Source organism: Macrobrachium rosenbergii, chromosome 47 (genome assembly GCF_040412425.1).
Source record: "Macrobrachium rosenbergii isolate ZJJX-2024 chromosome 47, ASM4041242v1, whole genome shotgun sequence".
Taxonomy (NCBI): domain Eukaryota; kingdom Metazoa; phylum Arthropoda; class Malacostraca; order Decapoda; family Palaemonidae; genus Macrobrachium; species Macrobrachium rosenbergii.
Window position 1 is genome coordinate 43,729,023 of NC_089787.1, and position 20,811 is coordinate 43,749,833.

Here is a 20,811-nt window from a genome sequence, read left to right on the forward strand (position 1 = left end):
CGTGCATACATACACACTCGTATATATCGTAATTTTTCATTATATTTATTTTAATTTATTTACAATATCCTTAGAATCACTAGCCCATATATTAGTATGTGCAGAAGGAACGTTCTTTGGTCCCAACTTTGGAAGGGTGCGTAACGTTCCTTGGGCCTGGACTTGCCCCGTCTTACCAATGACACTTAAATAAGTATGTTTAATAAAGGTGTCTGTGTTCAAGTTTAGGGTCGGTGCGTAACGTCTTCAGGGTTGAGATTTGCCGGGATCTAACATGGACCTTGCACTCACCACTGGTCCCTATTATACGTAACGTTCCTAGGGTTAGGACTAGCCTCTAGACCCTCTCTTACATTACCCTTGTTCTTTCCTATACGTATACTAGTATAAGGTGTTTATGCCATTTTTCAAACTTGGAATGCATTCAGTAAGCGACCGTGATATAGTGTGCTGATTTAATGACTAATTTGTAATTAGAACGTAAAAAATCGCTTAAATGAATTCTTTTGCGTCTTAAGGCTATTTGTAGATGATTAATTTTATGGCCCTTTATTTAGTTTTTGATTTATATATCTGGGCGACTGTTTTCCTGGGACAATTTTCATTTACGAAAGTGAGCGTTGGATGATGAGTATCAGTGAAATAATAAGAAATAGCTTTGAGGTAGTTTGAGTTACGTGGAGAGAATGGAAGGCGGTAAGTTGTTTTAAGTAATGAATAATTCTAATGTCCTGGAAGGAAGGAAGGATGAGAGAAGAGAGAGGAAAAGTATCAGATAAATGGGCTGCAAGGAACGTCGAAACCTGAGGCGCTAAAATGTGTTTAAGTTATAGATGAGCGGCGCTGCTTGTGTAGGTTTGCCTAATACCTCGGAAGTTTAGTGCATCATGGGTTCATCCTTGAATCGGCAGTTAGAGCATTATATGGACAGTTATAATGTTAATGTAATTAATACTGCTATTTTATTGCAGTTGAACTTATTTTTGGTTGTGTCAGTCTCAAATCATTTGTTCAGGGTTTGAAAAAGTGAAATCCGAAACCCTGCTCTGTGAACAGGATTATCATTTCTTTAAAAGTTCCATTCCAGTATAGAATGCTTAGCGTTTGCCATATGTATTCATAGTCTCCTGAAGATGTTCTCAAGTGTCAATAACGAAACTGCAGTCAAGTTTTAACCTTATCACTCACCTGAAGCTTGTAGAGGCTTCTTGCATTGCTAGTTATTTAATGTTTAGGGGAGACCCTTGGGTGAACAGCCTTCTTTCTTCAGTGAGTTCTGAGATTGATCCCCAGTTGAGAGAATTCAGTGCATTCCCTTATCCAAAAAAAAATCTAGTGTCCACCTGTTGACCTAAATAGTGAATTAGGTCACTGATAGTCGTTGACTGTGTTGAGAAAAGAATGGTTAAGCAACCTTATCCCAGAAGATTTGCTGATAAGTATATGGTTAATACTAGAAAGAATAGATTGATGTTTTACAGAAATATGTTCAGAGCAAACAGGTCATGAGCAAATGGATCCCAGAATAGATAAAATTGGAGTGATACTGTTTTAAGTTATTGTAGTTCTGGTTTGATGGTTTTTGAGTGTTCTGAGGAATTGTTAAATATAATAGAAGAGATGCAAAGCTGAATGAAACTTAGTGAAAGTTTAAGAATCCATGGGGAAGTGACTGTTGAGGATATAAGGAGGGCAGTGAAGAGATTGATGAACAAATAAGCACCAAGAGTGTAGACGATATGTCTGGATACGGGAAAATTTTCAGAGTAATTGTGAGTTATTGTTCATTTGCTTAGGTCAAAGATGACAGATGACTCTGTAAGAACTATGAGAGCATGATGATAAGTTCAGTAATAGGGAAGGTATATGGTAGAACGTTGATTGAGAACGTAAGACGGATTACATAAGGATCCATAGGTACAGACAAGAGAGTGGATGTGTAAGAAAAATTGAGAATAAAAGAAAATATGCATGACTTTGAAAAAACTTTAGAATCATTGGAGACAGCGTGGAGGCATGTATAGAATATAAGATGTTGAGAACTGTTAAAAGATTTTATAATGAAAACAAGACGTGTTAAAATATGTAGGCAGGATGAGAAGATGGTTTGGTGTGAAGTGGGTGAGGGAACATGTTGTGTTTCAGCGGCTATTGATTGTTTGTTATCTTCTTAGATGGAGTGATATTAGAAGTCAGAGAAAAGACATTGTTTTCTTTTTAGATGGAGTGATGTTAGAAGTCAGAGAAAAGACATTGTTTTCTTTTTAGATGGAGTGATGTTAGAAGTCAGAGAAAAGACATTGTTATGTTTTTAGATGGAGTGATGTTAGAAGTCAGAGAAAAGACATTGTTATCTTTTTAGATGGAGTGATATTAGAAGTCAGAGAAAAGAAATTTTTTTCTTTTTAAATGGAGTGATGTTAGAAGTCAGAGAAAAGACATTATTATCTTTTTAGATGGAGTGATGTTAGAAGTCAGAGAAAAGACATTGTTTTCTTTTTAGATGGAGTGATGTTAGAAGTCAGAGAAAAGGCATTGTTTTCTTTTTAAATGGAGTGATGTTAGAAGTCAGAGAAAAGAAATTATCTTTTAGTCATTGTTATCTTTTTTCTTTTAGATGGAGTTATGTTGTTTTCTTTTTAAATGAAGTCAGAAAAGACGGATGTAAGTGGAAAGTTGTGGGTGAGAAATGAGCTGTGAATGGAGCTAGTCTTGACTGGTGTATGTAGATGTTACAGTGCTGATTTGGGATAGTGAAGTGAATGTTGAATGTACTTACTAGGAAGATTAAGGCTATGAAGGTGAATAGAAATGTGGAAGTTAGAGTGATGAATATTTGTATAAAAGGTGAAGAAGTACAAGCATTTGGTTTTTTGCGTATAGGAGTGAATTTATTGGACAATGGAGAATGAGAGAAGAGGTGAATTACAGAATAGGCGAAGCAATACAGGTGGCAGGATGTGGTCAGATGATTGGGAAGAGACTTGGAGTGCCTTTGGAAGCCAAGGTATGGAAATATGTGGGGGTGATTGTCGAGCCAGCTGTCTTGTATAGAAGTGAAGTGTGGTTGTTAAACGCAAGTGAACAAAAACTTGAAGCTTTGAAGATGAATTGTTGATTCAGTAGATGTGACATAACTGGAATTGAAAGAGTGAGAAATGTTTTGATACATGGAAGTGTTATAAGGGTTAGTATAAGTAAAACGGTAGATCACAATGCATTTGAAAGGGTTATATCACGTTGAAAAAATGAGGATGACATGTTTTGGAAGAGGGTTATGATTTGGAAGTGTGTAGGAAAGAAAGGAAGGCCCAGAAAAATTGTATCGAAATTGTATTGGAAAGGAATAGTCGGTGTATCCAGGAAGTATGTCCATGTGTGCAAGATGGAGGTAAATGGCAGAATTTATATAGAGGAGTTAGAGATGTTCCCGATGAGCCTTCTGTCTTTGGTGGTTGAAACAGCTAATATACATATGATATATATATATATATATATATATATATATATATATATATATATATATATATATATATATATTATATTTATATATATATATTCCATATATATAATATATATTTTATATATATATTATATATATATATATAATTTTATAATTACAGATTCCACTATGCAATGATTTGTATGAACTTTTTGCATGTGACAAGATATATATATATATATATATATATATATATATATATATATATATATATATATATACATATATATAGCATGTGTGTACGTACGTATGTGTATATATTAGAATAAGCGCTAGAATAAGCCTGCGCGTGTTCATTAATTCTGTGCGGATTTCATAAGCAGCCGTACACAAAAAGACGCACACATACACGCTGGAAAGTATATTCCATCAACACTATAGATAACCGAGAAATATGAGATGGAACATCTAATTGAATTTATAATCACGTAACTCACGTCTGTCTTGACATGTAATTAAATCCACTTGAGAACGAAGCAGACAGCGGTTCTGGTTAAAGGCATAAAAGGGAAGGTGCCGACACACACACACATACACACACACTATTTATTCATCACTTCCTTTTAAAATGAAAAGAAAAAGTTTACAGTTTTTTCTTTTTTCCTTTAGTGGAATGTGTTACGAGAAGTTATTTGCTGAAAGGTATTATTTTCATTTCCATAAGCAAATGTTGATTTGATCACTGCCATTATCATTCAGAATAAGTAAACACTGATGTTTAACTAATCTAAACTGCTTTCAGCTTGTACAGGAAGCTTCCCTCAAACTGAGTTCGCATATTGGAAAAAGAGAAAAATTGAGGACAACATATAAACTAATTGCAAATAAATATGCAGTACATCGACAAGAGGTGGTGATAAGTATTGATGTAAAAACAATAGCGACGGTAATCAGTATATTGTTAGTGCTAATTATAACGGTGATGAAGTCATTGTTGTATAGTTCGTTATAAGTAATGATGGTCATAATGTTGATAATCATGGCCTTGGTTAATTGTTGCTGATAATGTTTCTGTTGTTGTTATTCCACGTGAGGTTACAGGTGTTTGGGGAAAGGAGAGGCCAAACCAGAAAGGGGGAAATGATCTGAATGAATGCATTGGCACCGAACTTTTGCATATGACCTCCATTTCAAGATCCGTATTAAACACAAAAAGAGCTTTACAAGATGAATGAGTATTGTATGATGACGATTCATTATCTTCCGAAGTGATATTACTCGATAAAAGTTTCTTCGTTTGTGCTTATGTCATCGCGTTGGCTATCAGAATTATGGAGTACTTATTATACACCTGAGGGTAAATTCTTGGTTTTTTTGGCATTTCTTAACTTTTTTATTGTACAATATATAAAAAAAGTAAGTCTCATATACGTCTTGATTTTTTGTATGCATGAGGTTTTCAGCTGTACGACATGCAAAAGCCGCTTATTTACGTCGTGGCATTCTTGTGTATGTAAGGATTGGGAGAGATTTTATATTTCACGTTATAAAAATTAATCTTATTTACATCTGTGGGTTATTGTGAGTGTTTGTGTGTGTGCATGGGTGAGAGAGAGAGAGAGAGAGAGAGAGAGAGAGAGAGAGAGAGAGAGAGAGGGGGGAGGGCAAGAGAGAAAGACAGAGATCGTGAAGGAAGTGCAAGTGACTAAGTAGCAAAGTCGCTTGGGGGAGGCAATTTTGCTCTCAGAGGAAATTACTGAACGCTTTGTTGTTTTCGATTCGTGACAGCCAGACTTATTAGGGGCTATTATAAACATATCCACGTCTATTTAATTGGATGATTTCCCTCTTCCCCTTTTGGTAAACATTATTCATTATGTGGGTATTTGAATATTAATTTTGTACTTTACTGACTTTTCCTTTCTGTGGAAATTGAATCATGTTCTCGACAGTATCTGGTGATATCAAGTTTGTGTTGAGCACCTGGGAACTTTTGTCAGTAATTTGATAAAATTCCCCACACACAGACATTAATGGTAGGACGAGTAATAAGGATATGATGGTATCTTTACTAGTGGCTGGGAATGCAGTAATAAATATAAATTAAACAGTTATGTAAATGTAGAACAATGGAAATTATTGGTGATCTGATCTAATATTTAATCAGTCTAGCAGCAGAAGTAACAAGACGACACTGGCAATATTAATAATAATGATAATGAAATTGTTTTGAATGATGCTGGTAACGATGGTTAAAATACACAAAAATGGAAATTGTCCCAAGTAATAGAACTGCCTTGAAAGTTGATTTTATTACTAAGTAAAACTATCATCGTTATACACATCATTCGTAGTCAGTAATGTAAGGTAAGTATCGGTCTATTTATTCTATTTTTCAAAGATAAGAAACAATTCCGGAAAGCAATTTGAGTAATAGTGAGAGTGAGGGATCAGGCAGTCTACCAAGTTGTTTACAAAGTTAACAGTAAATACAAGTTTGATTGAAAGTAGAGTTGACTAATTGGCTTCTCTTGTTCATCTGGATCACGATTGAGAATACTTGGAGCTGTTCGGCACTGAAAATTTCCGTCTGTTGAAATTTTTTAAGTAATTATTTTTCAAAAACATAACGACAACTAAACCTTTGTTTTTGGTGTTTGAAAGGAAAGAAATGCATGAGTACTGTGTTTAGTTGTGAATGCTTGTTAATCATTTCATGATACGTATGATTGGAAGTACAGTTGAGATACATCCTTTTGACTTGCATGCTATTCACAGCGAAAGGAACCCTGATAATTAGGTTTATTTCGGGAATGGAAATATAAAAAATGGCAGATATTAAAAAAAAAAAAAATCAGCGAAACCACGTGTTTTTTAAGGTAATGGTCCTTAAAGTGATCCAAAGAAGTTGACGGCATAATCCTGAACCATATATTTGGTCATTCGGATAGGGAAGGAGAATGTGAAGAATGAAAGTTTAGTTGCTGACATGCAATAACAACAAACAGTCTTCCTCCTGGGCCTCCATACTTCTATTTCGAGGACTATTTCGTATAGGGGCTGGTCAAGTGAACAAGAACTCGTGCTGACATGAGACCGGCAAACAAGTGTTACTTCTTCTGCTACCTCGACTACTAATACTAATGTAGAATTGTTCAATGATTGGAGCACTGGGTGGGTCCTTCATTATTCTTCATCTCGTAATAGCCAGCATTCGCCCTCCTGTGTTCTTTTCAATTGCAAAGTCATTGGAAAACTCACCGGCCTTCCGCCTATTAATTTCGGGTGAAATCCTTCTGCCGTTGCATTGCTGTCGCGATAACACAGCTGTTTCCTACGTTTATTTATTCGCGCTTGATTGATCACGCATCTCAGGTGGGAAGTGCTCTCAGGTCGCGGTCTCTCTGCTTATGTTCTTATTCCCAAGCAAGATGCCTCTAATAAATTCGTAAGGACAATGTCGGCTATTAGCCAAATCTGGGTTAGGTCTTGAAATAGTTCTAGAAGTTTTTTTTCTGCGATTTTGAAGTAATTTTTTCCATTTTGTTAATTCCTTCGAAATAAAGTTATCCTTCATGAAAAATGGGCTGAGCAACAACAGTTTCTTATCGAAATAAATTCCTCTTCGATGGTGCGTGTAGGTTCTGTCTGCGTGTTTTCTAAAGCTTTTTTTCCCTGTTCCAGTGTTGATTTGATGGATAGTCCGTGTTGTCAGGGAATTTTATACGTATACCTTTTTTTCTCTCTGTATCACCAGAAGTAGTTAATTTCGAATTGTACTTCAAGGTTAAAGTTAAGGAAAATAGATCACAAATGAAGAAATGAACTTATGTGGAATTACATAAGTTTAATTTGATTTTTAGATTTAAATCATAATTATGTAAGCGTTTACGGGTACATACGTTACATACTTGCACCCTCTTTGAGGACTCTGAAAAATGCTCACACACATGCATAAAGCGAGTTTGTAATGATACCTTTTTGTATATCTTGAGTCCATGCAATAAAAAGTGTCGGGTATATGTTATAGTTTTAATTAATCAGGCACCAGCAATCGAAGATGAATAGAAGCCTATAAGAAATTCCTAATTATGCAAAGGAAATAACTGACATCTCTTGTCCGCTCTTGTTGGCTTCACGTTTTGACCAAACAAATAAGAATTCGGTTAAAGGTCCCAGTGTGTGTGTGTATGGTGTGGGAGCATCACGTTTTGACTTCACAGACAGATGCACCCAATTAGCTTTTATATCAGTTAGGACTTCTGAAAAACTGCTAAATTTCCCATTGGCAGGGCTAAAGTTATGTAATTTTCTAGAACTGGAAAGTGGCATTAGCCTCAAACAATGATTGCAGTACGAGCAGAGTAGCAACGTCAATAGTGAAATATCGTTGCAAATTACAGTCCCTAGCTGAGGGATAATGGACCCCCTGGTCCTGTAGGTCGGATTGATTACTATAGACCTTCCCTTCGGTGTAATTATTGGAGAACTCCAAACCCTCGGATGACCTGCACACCCCGTCATCTACTCATAATCAAGTTTGCTCTGCCGCTCCTATCGCAGATAAGACCAGGTCTTTGTGTTATGTATGCCGTAGCTGTGTGTGTGTGTGTGTGTGTGTGTGTGAGAGAGAGAGAGAGAGAGAGAGAGAGAGAGAGAGAGAGAGAGAGAGAGAGAGAAATGCGTGTTTGGGAGTCTTTTTAAAAATCCTCCTTTAATGCATCTGTAGAGTTTTTATTTCATTGTTAAAAACTTAGATTTATGTGATTATTTGCATGAAATAAAAATGTTTAAGGGATGATGATGACGTAACTTATTACTGCTACTGGCATTTTTGTGACATTACTGACATCAAGTCAATAAGTCTGTGTCATTCATTATTTTGTAATTGGCATTTACTTAATGGGAGATGGTGAAGGAAATGTTGCATTTCCATAGAATTTCATGTTCCATAGAAGTTTTGTAAGACATGTATTGAGTAATGTCAGTTAAGCAAACCTTCTTCCATCACCCAGGTTTCATTGTATTTCATTCACCCTCATTAAAATGAGGAGTTTTGGTCTATTTCCATAATAAGTTTATCAATGTAAGCATGTATTCCTTTTCTTTCTTATTTATTCTCAAATATTTTTGGAACATTTCATTGTTCATTTTCGATTTCCTCATAGTCTGCCGGTTGTATGATATGTATAGAGAGACATTTAGGAAACAGTACATTGCGCTAAAAATTCTTTATTACTGTTGTTGCGCGAACAATGTAGGGGAAGGGAGTTAGAGTTGCTTAAAGAATCATAAGAGAATAGTATTACTTAATATACATGGGAAATTCTAATTGGAGGTAATAAAAAAACTGTAGGGACTGGCGAAAGAGGTTGAAAGACATTGAAGGAATAGGAAATTGAAAGTGAATATTAGAAGAGTCAAGGTAGAGTATTTGAAAATCATAGACGTAGACCAGTAAATGTTAGAAAGATATGAAAAGAAATGGACCCGGGAAAAAGTATGTACGTTTTGAGTTTTGAATAGAGGACCCTAAATGTTGTTTTTCTGTCCAGTATTTAAACAGTTTTTTCGTGTATTTGGAATAAATGTATCAGATTAAGATTGGAGGAGAGCAAAAGGAAATCCCAGAATTGGAGAAGCTAAGAAACAGGAGAGGAGTGGTTACAAATGCAAAAATTAGGACATATTAAGGAACTGTTGAGTCAGCTCTCTTTAGATATTAACGGTAAGTATGGATGTTGAGGGAAAATAAGTATGTATGTAGGTACAGTTAAAGATGTATAACATAAATGTAGATATGATTTTGTCGTGAGATTAGCATAGGTGAAAAGATGGATGGCCCCGAGTGAAATCAACACAACTGTCACTGCCGCATTCATTCGTGGATGAATACCCATTCCTGTAAACTACCACAACATAAGTCTTTTCGTACATCTACTTCGATGGTTCATCAGCTGCTCATTAAAGTCCCCACCCCACCCCCCCTCCCCGCCACCACCACACTGTGGCATTCAATTCTATCTTGTACGCACTCACGCTTCCTTCATATGAAGCCCTACCCTTCAGTACGTCGTTTATATCATCTGTTCCATTCCTCTTCCTGACGCTTTTGAATTCCGCACTCTTTTCAACAACCAATTGTCGTCCCTTATTCTCACATGACCTACCATCTCAAAACACAACTTATCCAACCTTTCACCCTGGCAAATGTTTTTATTACTTCTGCTTATCTCAATATTTATAACAATTGCATTCATTCGTACGCCACTTATCCTATGCAAACAGTTCATTTCAACTGTTTCAACCTTTAATAATTTATTTTCATTCAGTACCCTCGCATCAGTTTCATACAGGAAAACGGGGTCAACAGTTCCTTCAGACATTCCCCCCTTCGCTTCCAAAAGACAATGCGTCTCTCCCCAATATTTTCCACACGCCCTGCTACCTTTATTTCTTCATCTGTCTGTGATTCCCCTCTTCCATCATCCTAGATTCATTCATTATATTTACTTTTGAATACTTTACTCGATCAACCGCTTCCATTCTCACACTATCATTGCTTCACCTTCCTGGTTTCCTTTTATCCTTCAATAAACCTTACGCTTGCTCACTTTTACTCTCGACTCTCTCGTCTTGCCATCACTTTCAAACTCTCTTACTCATTTCACCAGCTTCTCTTCACTATCCCCAAAACTCCATTCACGACTCAGTAACTTATCCCGCAGATATGTACCTCCGCCTGTTCTGCTTTCGCAGACTTGTCGAACCATTCCATCCAGAAAGATATTAAACAGCCTTATGACAAATGATTCACATTATATATATGTCGTGCAATTGGAAGTTCAGAAGTTCAAGCGAAAATGCAGTGCATTACTACCCTAATACTATTCTTCTGGCATTTAATACATTTTCATCTATTTATTAATTTAATTTTTCTTTTTTGAGTGGTATCTTTTCTCTCTAGTTTTTTTTTTACTTCCTCTTGTTTCTTCCCAATGAACTCCATATTCTTTGGAAGCTTGAATTTCAAGTCAGTGGCTCCTGTGGGCTTATTCCATATGAGTAGGTTTCATCTACTGATGAAATCTATTGATAATAATAATAATAATAATAATAATAATAATAATAATAATAATAATAATAATAATAATAATAATAATAATAATAATAATAATAATAGTATTTATATATATGTATAAATACGCTTATACAGTAAAAGAATAAACCGATGTACTCATTTATACCATTTTATTTGTTTTTGCATTGATGTAAAGGAGCTCGTTTCATTTGATGTATATATAGTGATCTCTTGGATATGAACCCTGCATTTTCTTTTAAATTTGTTCCATTGCCTTTAAATTTTATTGTTTAGCGATTTTCGGGGATGTTTATTAATCAGGCAATTTTTTTTTTCGTAAATGACATCTGGATATTCACCTTTTTGGAAGTTGTGGAATATCTATTTATTTATTTATTTATTTTTTGAGTGAGATAGGAATGCAGCATCTTGAAGGGCTCTGTATTCTTTTTATGGATTTTCTTTCCCCTTGTGAACTTTGCACTTTCATGTTTCCGGCGAGAGACTGAACTGATAGCAGTCACCTGGTATTTTTAATCAATGTCTACTGCCCCTCTGGGTTAATAGCCAAACTTCCTCTCGATTTAGTGCATTTATTTTCTTTTATTTCATATGGTCATTCATTAATGCGAAAGCTTGTTCAGTAAGTTAGAAACGTTTGGTCTGGTTCCATGCTAATAATAATAATGATAATAATAATAATAATAATAATAATAATAATAATAATAATAATAATTAATAATAATTTATGTTTAATAAATTTTTCTCAAATGATATTTGCCGTTATGAACAGTACGTAAAGAATCTCCGTTACAATTTGCTTCGCGTAACAGAATTCAGATTCCTCAAGGTCCGTTCAGCACAGCATACAAATTCCCGTTTTTTTTTTCCTATCCCTGAGAAATTGATTGATCAGCTGTTTCCTGTCGTAAGAAAGTTTAGGGTAAATCGATATGTCTTTATGCTACTTTTGCAGAAATGCAGAGTAAAGTTTAGTTTAAACCACATAAAACCCTTTTTATGTGATTTTTTTTTCTAGGATAAGCAAAAGTTATGCAAAATTATTGCCAAATGTGTGTGTGTGTGTCTGTGTGTTTGTCAGAATGTTAACGGTGTGACAGTATTTACCTATTTATATTTCGAATTGATGAGTTAAAATACTGCAGAGTACGAATTCGCCCTGCATTGAGCTAATATATATTAGTTGCACCATGTGGAGTTTATATATGTAACAGGTTTCATTACACTTAATTTTGATCTCATGTCTCAGGATCCTAAAATTCATATTTTTGGAAGGTGAAATCCGTACGGTATAACTTCTTCAAGTAATATAAATCTGAAAAGATAAGTATAGAATATTTACCCTACGAATATTTTTAGTTTTCCAGATTTAAACTCGTGAGATGAAAAATGAGATTGTTCTCTCTAACAACCATTTGTAAGAAGAAAGATAACGTGTGCATATACTAATAACAGAGATCAGTAAAAAAAAAAGGAGGCTTTACATGTTTTACAGTCATCATTTATACTACATTACCCCTCATCTGTATACTCGCCATCCTCATCGCTCTTTTGATGAATGCTTAAAAGAAAAAAAAAATTAGCAGAAGCAGCACAAAGCGTTCGAACGGTGTCTCGGCCGTGGTCTTCAGAAGTTGTTTTTCTCATGGCTGTTGCAGAAGAAGCAGCAACCGGGGTCAGGGGTGTCGACAGCTTTTCGATGATGATGATCAGCGGGACATCATCAACGAGGGCATCTCGTCTCGCCATCCGGTACTCGCATACCCACCCCGGACTGCTTCTTCTTCTTCATCTTCTTCATCTCCTGTTCCTCTCCTCCTGCTCCGTATTTTTCTTCTTCGCTAAATTGTCGTGTAATTAGCATGGCTACCTAACCTGTTGGTGGTGGAGCCAAGTCGTTGCTTGTGCAGTTTACCCGCTGTCGCCGGCTGGTTGGGGAGTCACTCCTTCTCCTGCTCCATGCTAGCTAGCTAGGGACGTCTGTTTTCCCACTGAAGAGATGTAACGTCTATCTAGCCTTGTCCAGCGGAGAGACAGCTTAAGTCACCCAGCCAGCAAACTTCCGCTCGGAGTAGATGTCCAAACCTCTCTCCCGTTGTTATTCGCTAATGTGTTGGGTGAAGGCTTCGTCCGGTGTTTCTGCGATGCCTTATCTGGTTTTAGTTCATGGTTGATTAATTGCAGGTTTTGCTAAACTCCATAAAGCCTTAATGGTTCGACTTTTTTATTCCTCTTTTTTATTCAGGCGTGTTGGCAGGGCCATTTGTGAAGTCCATCTGACAGTCGTAACACGTATCGGACATCTTACCGTACAAATGTAGTGCTTATTGAAGCCCGCCTTCTAAAGGAAGCCTCCCCTGACCAGCTATTCAAAGAAATATAGAATAGGAGGACAAAAAAAGAAAAAAAACTGACATTTCTCTTGCCGATCCTGTGGTAATCTAAATTTGCTCTCCCACAATCATTTTTCGTTAATTGCATTCGGTCCTTTAGCTAGAGGGGCATTTTTTTTCTCATCTTCCGGGGTCCTGTAGCGCGATCTTGCTTCTAATGAGAATAAGAGATCTGCTGAAATTTTTACGAGGAACTCGTTTCTAATTGTGCAATCTCTTGGACTTCCTCTCGGTGTGAGTTCAAGGTGTCTCTGGAGAAACCAATTATGTGCAACCAGAAACAGTATTATAGCCCCCGACCCCTCCTCATACACCTCTTCTTTGTTCGAAAGGGTTACCATGTAACAGTGTTTATGCGTATGTATGTGTATATATATATTTATGTTTGTATATACTTTGAGTTATATGTTTATATTTATATCTATGTAAGGTTAAATTTCATTTAAAAGCATTTGTGTGCTGTGTATTTGTATTTATAATAGAAATGTAAGAGGTATTATTTTTTTACAGTTCAGTTTGTATGACATTTATCTGGCATTCAGAAATTCGTGTTCAACCTTTGCGTGAACTACAGTCCTGTTATGTTCCTTATCTTGGTTTTTACAAAAAAGAATAAAAAAGGATTTTCGTGTTTATCTCTCTCTCTCTCTCTCTCTCTCTCTCTCTCTCTCTCTCTCTCTCTCTCTCTCTCTCTCTCTCTCTCTCTCGAAGTCACGTAATTCATCCTTGAATCATAAATTACGGATGTTGCTCACGAAACCAGTTTGACAAGTTTTCCACTACACCTGCAGCGTGAGGTCCTTGTCCTTTTTATAATACAAAAGTAATTTTGAGGTATCCTTTGAACTCTGTCATGTTGGCAGGATGAAGTATACAAGGATCGTTTTTAACCCAGGGACCTTCCTTTCTGGATGACTCTTCATAGAGAAAGTGAGCAAACGGCTTCAGGTACAACAGCCTTTGGAAGTTATATTTATTTGTTTAAAGCTCTGGAAATTGAAACTCAATTTGGTAATTAGCAGGTATTTAGCAGCAATTAGAATCACCTGAGTACATGATACTGCACGCTGGCTAATTGCTTTATATGATAAGTCGAGGGTTTTTTCTTTTGAAGTTGATAAAATTGATTATAAAGACAGCGCCATTTAGTGGCTCAGCTAAGGATAAATTTTCTTAACAAACAAGATGATTGAATTATGACTAAGGTTGTTATCAGTTTCGTGTAGGCAGTTCCCTGTTTAAATAACAGGCTCATTTTAGTGATTACTCTGTCATATTGTAAACAAAAATGATCTCGTTTTGTCTGGAGTTAGACTTTCCTTTGAACCTGTTGTTGTAACTGACATTATTGATTCCATGTTTGTATCCATGTCTGATTTAGTTGTGAAGGTTTGTTACCAGTTTTGTTTTAATGGCAATTGTGATGTTTGTTTTAATGGTAATTGTGATGTCACCACTCAAAAAATTATATCCTCTAATTAGTTTTAATGCATATAATATATGGAAGTTACGAACAGAAGCCAATCTGTTTATCAGAATGTGATACAATCTTATTGCCTCCACTTCACTTTTATTGCTTTTCTTCTCTCTTTCTACTGAACCTTCGCTGGGTATCCATAAGCGTTTTAATAGGCGGTCTATGCGTGAAGCTTGAGTTAAGAAGAATGTATGATAACGAGGGGTTTGCAGTAGGAGAGTAGGAGAGCGGCTCTACTGAAGTTTAAAAATCTTATTGTGGGCGTCCCAGATTTTATCTTGTTCTTGAGGATGCTAAAATGCCTTGCCGTGAAACTAATACGCTTTGGTAATGAAAACTAAAACATGAAAACCCTAAGTGTATCATTACTCAAGATAAGCTTCATCATTATTAAAGTTGCGGGTTGTAAATACCCTGGTACGAATATTTGTATCTGTCCGTCTCACACTGCTGATAGCGGCCACGCCGTGGAGGAGCCGGGCTCTGGCCATATCCGCTTGTGTTGGAGTCTTATTCAGTTGATTTCATTCCTAAGTAGCCTTCATTACAGTGGCTGCGTTTTAGGTTTTATCTCATTGTTCCTACTCTCTCTCTCTCTCTCTCTCTCTCTCTCTCTCTCTCTCTCTCTCTCTCTCTCTCTCTTCTTACCGAAAAATTTAGAGTGGGTTACCTGCCATCGGAATGTCCTTTACACAAGTAAGGGGATTTAAGTCAAATTCAGTACAAAGGCAGACCATCATAAATACATTTCATGAAGGAGATCGTCCGTCTGGTCTTGTCTGTCTGTCCGTGTTTGTGCATTTATCTTTATATAAGTTTTCTGATTTTGAAGTCTGAGCAGACCCGAGGACAAGGAGAAATCGTAATACAAAAAGCAAAAGAACCATAATGAAGTCTGCAGCAACACTTCCGTGTCAGAAAGTTCTCAGAAAGAAGTTTGTTGGTGGTCGACAGGAACATTTATATTTATTACATCAGGTTGACACAAACGTTTGCTTTTGCATAGTGTCATCTCGTTCCTCATTGTAGGTTATTACTTATAAACGATACCTTCGAAGTTACCGATACGTTAGACAGTTTTCTTTTCTTGGAAAAAATCGTATAAGGTCATTGCTACTCCAATAAATGATTCCGTAAAATATTTACAGTACTTCAGCTATCGAAACATAGTGAACATTGATTTACAGTGTTATATAGAACAGTTTTACAGTCCTAAATATATAGTGACCAAATGTCATTATTTCAGCTAAAAAAAAAAAAAAGCAAAAATGAAGAGTAAACCTGAAGTTCCTTTCCAAATGGTAAATATAGAATTATTCTTTTAGCTTTTCTTACTAAAATCCTAGTTCACAGTTGCCAAATGTAATATCTCACACACTCCACAGTAGCCGGCAGTTACGGATATTCTCGGAACGCCGTGACGTTAACAATAAGTATAACAAATTTTGCCGTTGGCTTTATACATATATATATATATATATATATATATATATATATATATATATATATATATATATATATATATATATATATATATATATATATATATATATATATATATATATATATATATATATATATATATATATATATATATATATATATATATATATATATATATATATATATATATATATATATATATATATATATATTAAAACCTCCTTTGATGGCTCAGTGTATGTTATTCCTAGATATAATGAACTGAACATTAAACGACATTTGTGGTGTAATACTTGTGAATAAAAGAGATATCACAGTATATGTGACAAAATTTCTTTTATATATACATACTGTGTATATGTATATACAGGTATATATATATACAGTATATATATATAATATATATATAGAATCTACTTTTCACTTTTCACCACATAAGTATGCAATTTTATAATAGCAACAGTGCCCTCTTAACTTCTCGAATTCTTCCCACTTTTTGGATAAGCTTGCCATTACACAGCCTTAGACCCGATTGCAGGAAATATGAAGCAGTTATGATGTCCGGTAGCGGGAATCGAACCCGCATCCCATAATTACAACGGGGTCACGTTGCCGACCTGGTCCAAAAAGTGGGAAGAATTCGAGACGTCAAGAAGGCATCGTGGCTATTACAATTACACACACAAACACACGCACGCACATACATGGTGATTCCAAAACGTTTTACCCGTCCCGATGAGATTAAACCCGGTTTCCCCTGCTATCTTGTCTGTGACCCGCCACTGCTGAAGAGAAACTAGATACATAACATACTGCATATATCTGCTGAAGTACAATGAGGTTTATCAGAACACTATCGCCTAACTTACTTTTCCTGTCCTGGGAATTTAGCGTGGGCCTCGCTGTGATGAGTCGGGGAGCCCTGGACTTTAGAACTTGACGTTTTTAAATTAAAAAGTTATTGGTAAATATGAACGCATACTCTTGCATTTAGTATTTAAGTTCATAAATCTGCATTCAGTATCTACATATTTTGTATGTTTGTTTACCCTTTCAGTAGTTCTTCACGTCAAGTAAGGTGTTTCAGCTGGAAGAGGTTTACCCCGGATTCTCTCTGCGTAGTATCCTCAAACAGTTAACCATCTGATGTTTCTTGTCCCTTTTGTTTACTTTTTACCATTCTGCTAAAGTCTGTCTCATTTGTGCTCGGACGATACGTGAAAAAACGGGAATGCGCTACGTACTGAACTTCTGCCTGTTATTTGCTCGTGGTAGTCGATTATACTAAAAAATCATGTGCACCTTTTGTAATATTTTAAACACACACACACACACACACACACACATATATATATATATATATATATATATATATATATATGTGTGTGTGTGTGTGTGTGTGTGTGTGTGTGTGTGTGTGTGTGTGTGTGTGCACGTGTGATAGCTTATTTTATTGCAGGAACAAGTGCTATGGCCCATACAGCTCTCTGCCCCGTTCTTTGTCTGAAGTCCGTTGATTGAATGTTAACCTTATGATTAGAATCATATGTAAATACATAATCTTTTATACTTCAGGATTACTTAATCAGTATTTTGTTTTGAATGAAAATTAATATCAGAAAACAAAATGTATTAAAAAGCAGGGGAAAAAATTGTTCCATAAAACCAAAAAATAACCTCAGAGACTTAAAAATAACCCAATCATAATATTTATAATAAAAAGAAAATAAATTTTTTAAATATCAAAATATTAAAAATGGCATAGAATTCCCCACAAGAACAATATCTCATTGCACTCAATTAAGCTTTGCCGATACCAGAAAGATATCAACTTATCCCATCTGGCGCTGATGCTATCATCTATAAAGATTTAGGCGATCTTGAACAGTACCAAGTTTTTTGGCAGTATTAGATTTAATTTTTAAATAGTGTGAAAAAGAAGACTTGGAGTCGAAGGTAACACCGAGGATTGCCATATATTCAAAATGGCATCACACTTTATGGCGCGTAGTGATCATGAAAATGGAACGTGGTACAATATTAACTAATCAGTAAGATCCTACGTTTGTGTTAGTTTAGTCTCATTTCCCCACAGAATATTCGACGTAGTGATCAGATTCAAATGTTTAATAAGGGTAAGGGCGCTCCATTTTACATTCGAAAATGGAGAACAGCTACAAGGAAAGTTATATCATCTGCATGCTGTTGTGCATTATCTTTAAAACCGTTAAACATGTTCCTAGTAAAACATGAAAACTGCAAAATCACGTTCCCGCGGAGCACCACACATGGTAGGTCTTGGGTTCACTAGAACGCCCTTAACATCACCTCTCCTTTGCCAGTCTCCAAAAAGATGGAATGAGGTTAAGTGGTAGCATCCAAGAAATACGAGAGTCCCACGGTTAACCAAGTCACACGGAGCGCTGGAGTCAGTTCGAGGTAGTCTCTGGATATTCATCGTCTTGGTTTTCTTATATGACCCGTTCACTCTGCGGGACACCACATTTTCCTGTAAGTATAGTGACTGTTAGGGAGTAAGTTTCGGAAACAAGAGATTAAAGATCAATTATACCGAAACTTGAAGGAGCACTGAAAATTACATATGGTCTGTAATTGTTTCATTCAAAGCTTTCGCAACCATTGGAAGGTGGAATGGTATATCTTTAATGGTGTTCATCTGGGAAAATACTAATTGAAAAGGAAAAGATTATAAAAAATATAAGTATTGTGAGAACATAAAATTTGAAAAATAACGGAAAAATACATAGGAATCTCTACTCCCACCGTCCAAATTATCAAGAATTATTCCCTTGAACGAACAAAAAATGCCAATTTGGTAAGATGTGGCTCAGTAGGGAAGGTATCAAGAACGGAGACATCAAGAGAAAGACAGTTTAGCCAAAAGGGCCCCAAGAAGAGGTAGCTCTGTTCTGACCACACTTATACACACATATGTACCGTATATATAGAATCTACTGGTCACTTTTAGCCAGATACGTATGTAATTGTAATAGCCACATTGCCCTCTTAAGTTCTCGAATTCTTCACACTTTTTGGATACGCTTGTCACTTCAAAGCCGTAGATCCAAATGCAAGAAATATGAAGTAATTCTTATGTCCGGTTGCGGAAATCGAACCCGCATCCTTAGGTCACGTTGCTGACCTGATCACGAGTTGAGAGGACACTGTGGCTATTACAATTACACACACACATATATATGTATGCAGACTTATATACACATATATTATGTATATATTATGTATATGTATGTATGTATGTATGTATGTATATATATATATATTTGTATATATATATATATATATATATATATATATATATATATATATATATATGTGTATATATATATATATATATATATATATATATATATATATATATATATATATATATATATATATACATACACAGTATATATAATCTGGAAGTGTTAGGCAGGAAGAAGAGGTTGGTATTCAGAAAGCACAAGAGTATGTGCAAGACACGAGTGAGTTTAAGGGGTCGACACGACACTGATGAGCCTTCTGTAAGCTTGTGAAGTGGTTAACGTCGAAGTTTATTGCTCAGATGGTTTGTGATTCAGCAGTCGAAGTATGAATCTGGGTGTTGTTTTTCTCTGGTACCACTTACTATTAAGCGAAATGAACCAACGCTTAAAAAAGTAAAAGACTGGTACTGTTGTGGGAGTAACCAGTACAACCTGGCCATTGTTGCCATAGGAAGTACCAATTTTTTAGGGTTCAAATATATTGTACTTCAAGACAGCATGTGTTTGCGCCCCCCGTACCCTGAATTGATATTAAAAAAACTGGACAAGTAATAAAGCATTAAGTCTTGAGGTTTTGAATTTGTGTGGCTGTGGTATAGAACCAAAGAAATGTATGATAGCTGTTGCTTTGGCACTTGAAACAAAGTGAAAAGGCAGTATATTGGAAATAAGAAAGACAAAGCGTGAATGTCTGGGGCAGCCAAAAGGTGTAGAACTCGGAAGAAGTTTAGCTAGTAGCGTCAGGAAGACATGGGTATGTAGGAAAAAACCCTGTTATGTTGAAGTTTAGCAGTAATTATGCATGACTTAATGATGTTAAAGAATTGTGTGAATTTAGGCTTGATTTCGTTGGTAAAATCTGAAAAGGTAGAGTTTTAGGTGATATAAATGTATAATTAGTTGACAGTGGGAGAGTTGAATGCAGGCCTGGGACAGTAAATTATTTTGAAGACTTTTGAAGTGGGAGAGCAAAAAGGCTTGGTGTAAGGTTGAGAATCTTGTGGAAGTAACTAATAAACATGTAAAAACGGCAGTTAAGAGTTTGATGAATGGTAAAACACTAGAAGTTGATGGAATTAAAGTAACATGCTAGGCAAGATGGCCAGTGTGATTGAGTGGTTGGCCCAGGTTTTTAAGGTGTGTCTGGATGAGGAAAAAACTTTCAAAGGAATGGCTGAAAAGAATAAGAATTCCTGTTGTGAAAAGGTGAAGGTGATAGAGCGACTGTAAGAATTGTAGGGGCTTAACGTTACATAGGACTTGATTGAAAAAGTAAGACAAATAACAGGAGGGCTAATACAGGAGAAGTTTGGCTTGTTTAGGTAAGGAAGAGGGTGTTTTTATGAAATGTTTTTTTATGAAATATTTAGGTGAGACTTTGAAAGTATAAGGAGAAACCTATGTGTGGCATACATGGACGCAGAAAATGCTTATAATAGACTCAGAAGAGAAGCAATGTTTATGAGAAGATTAATGCGAGAAATCAAAATAGGATGTAGTTGCATTCTTGTGGGTGGGATGTTAAATCGTGAATGGAGTGTGGAGTATTGCATGTTAGCAGATGAAGCAGTTCTGATCGGGGATAGGGAATAAAAACTACGGAAACTGGTAACAAGAAGACAAAGCTGTGAGTAAATATGAGCAAAAATGTGATTATGAGGGTAAAA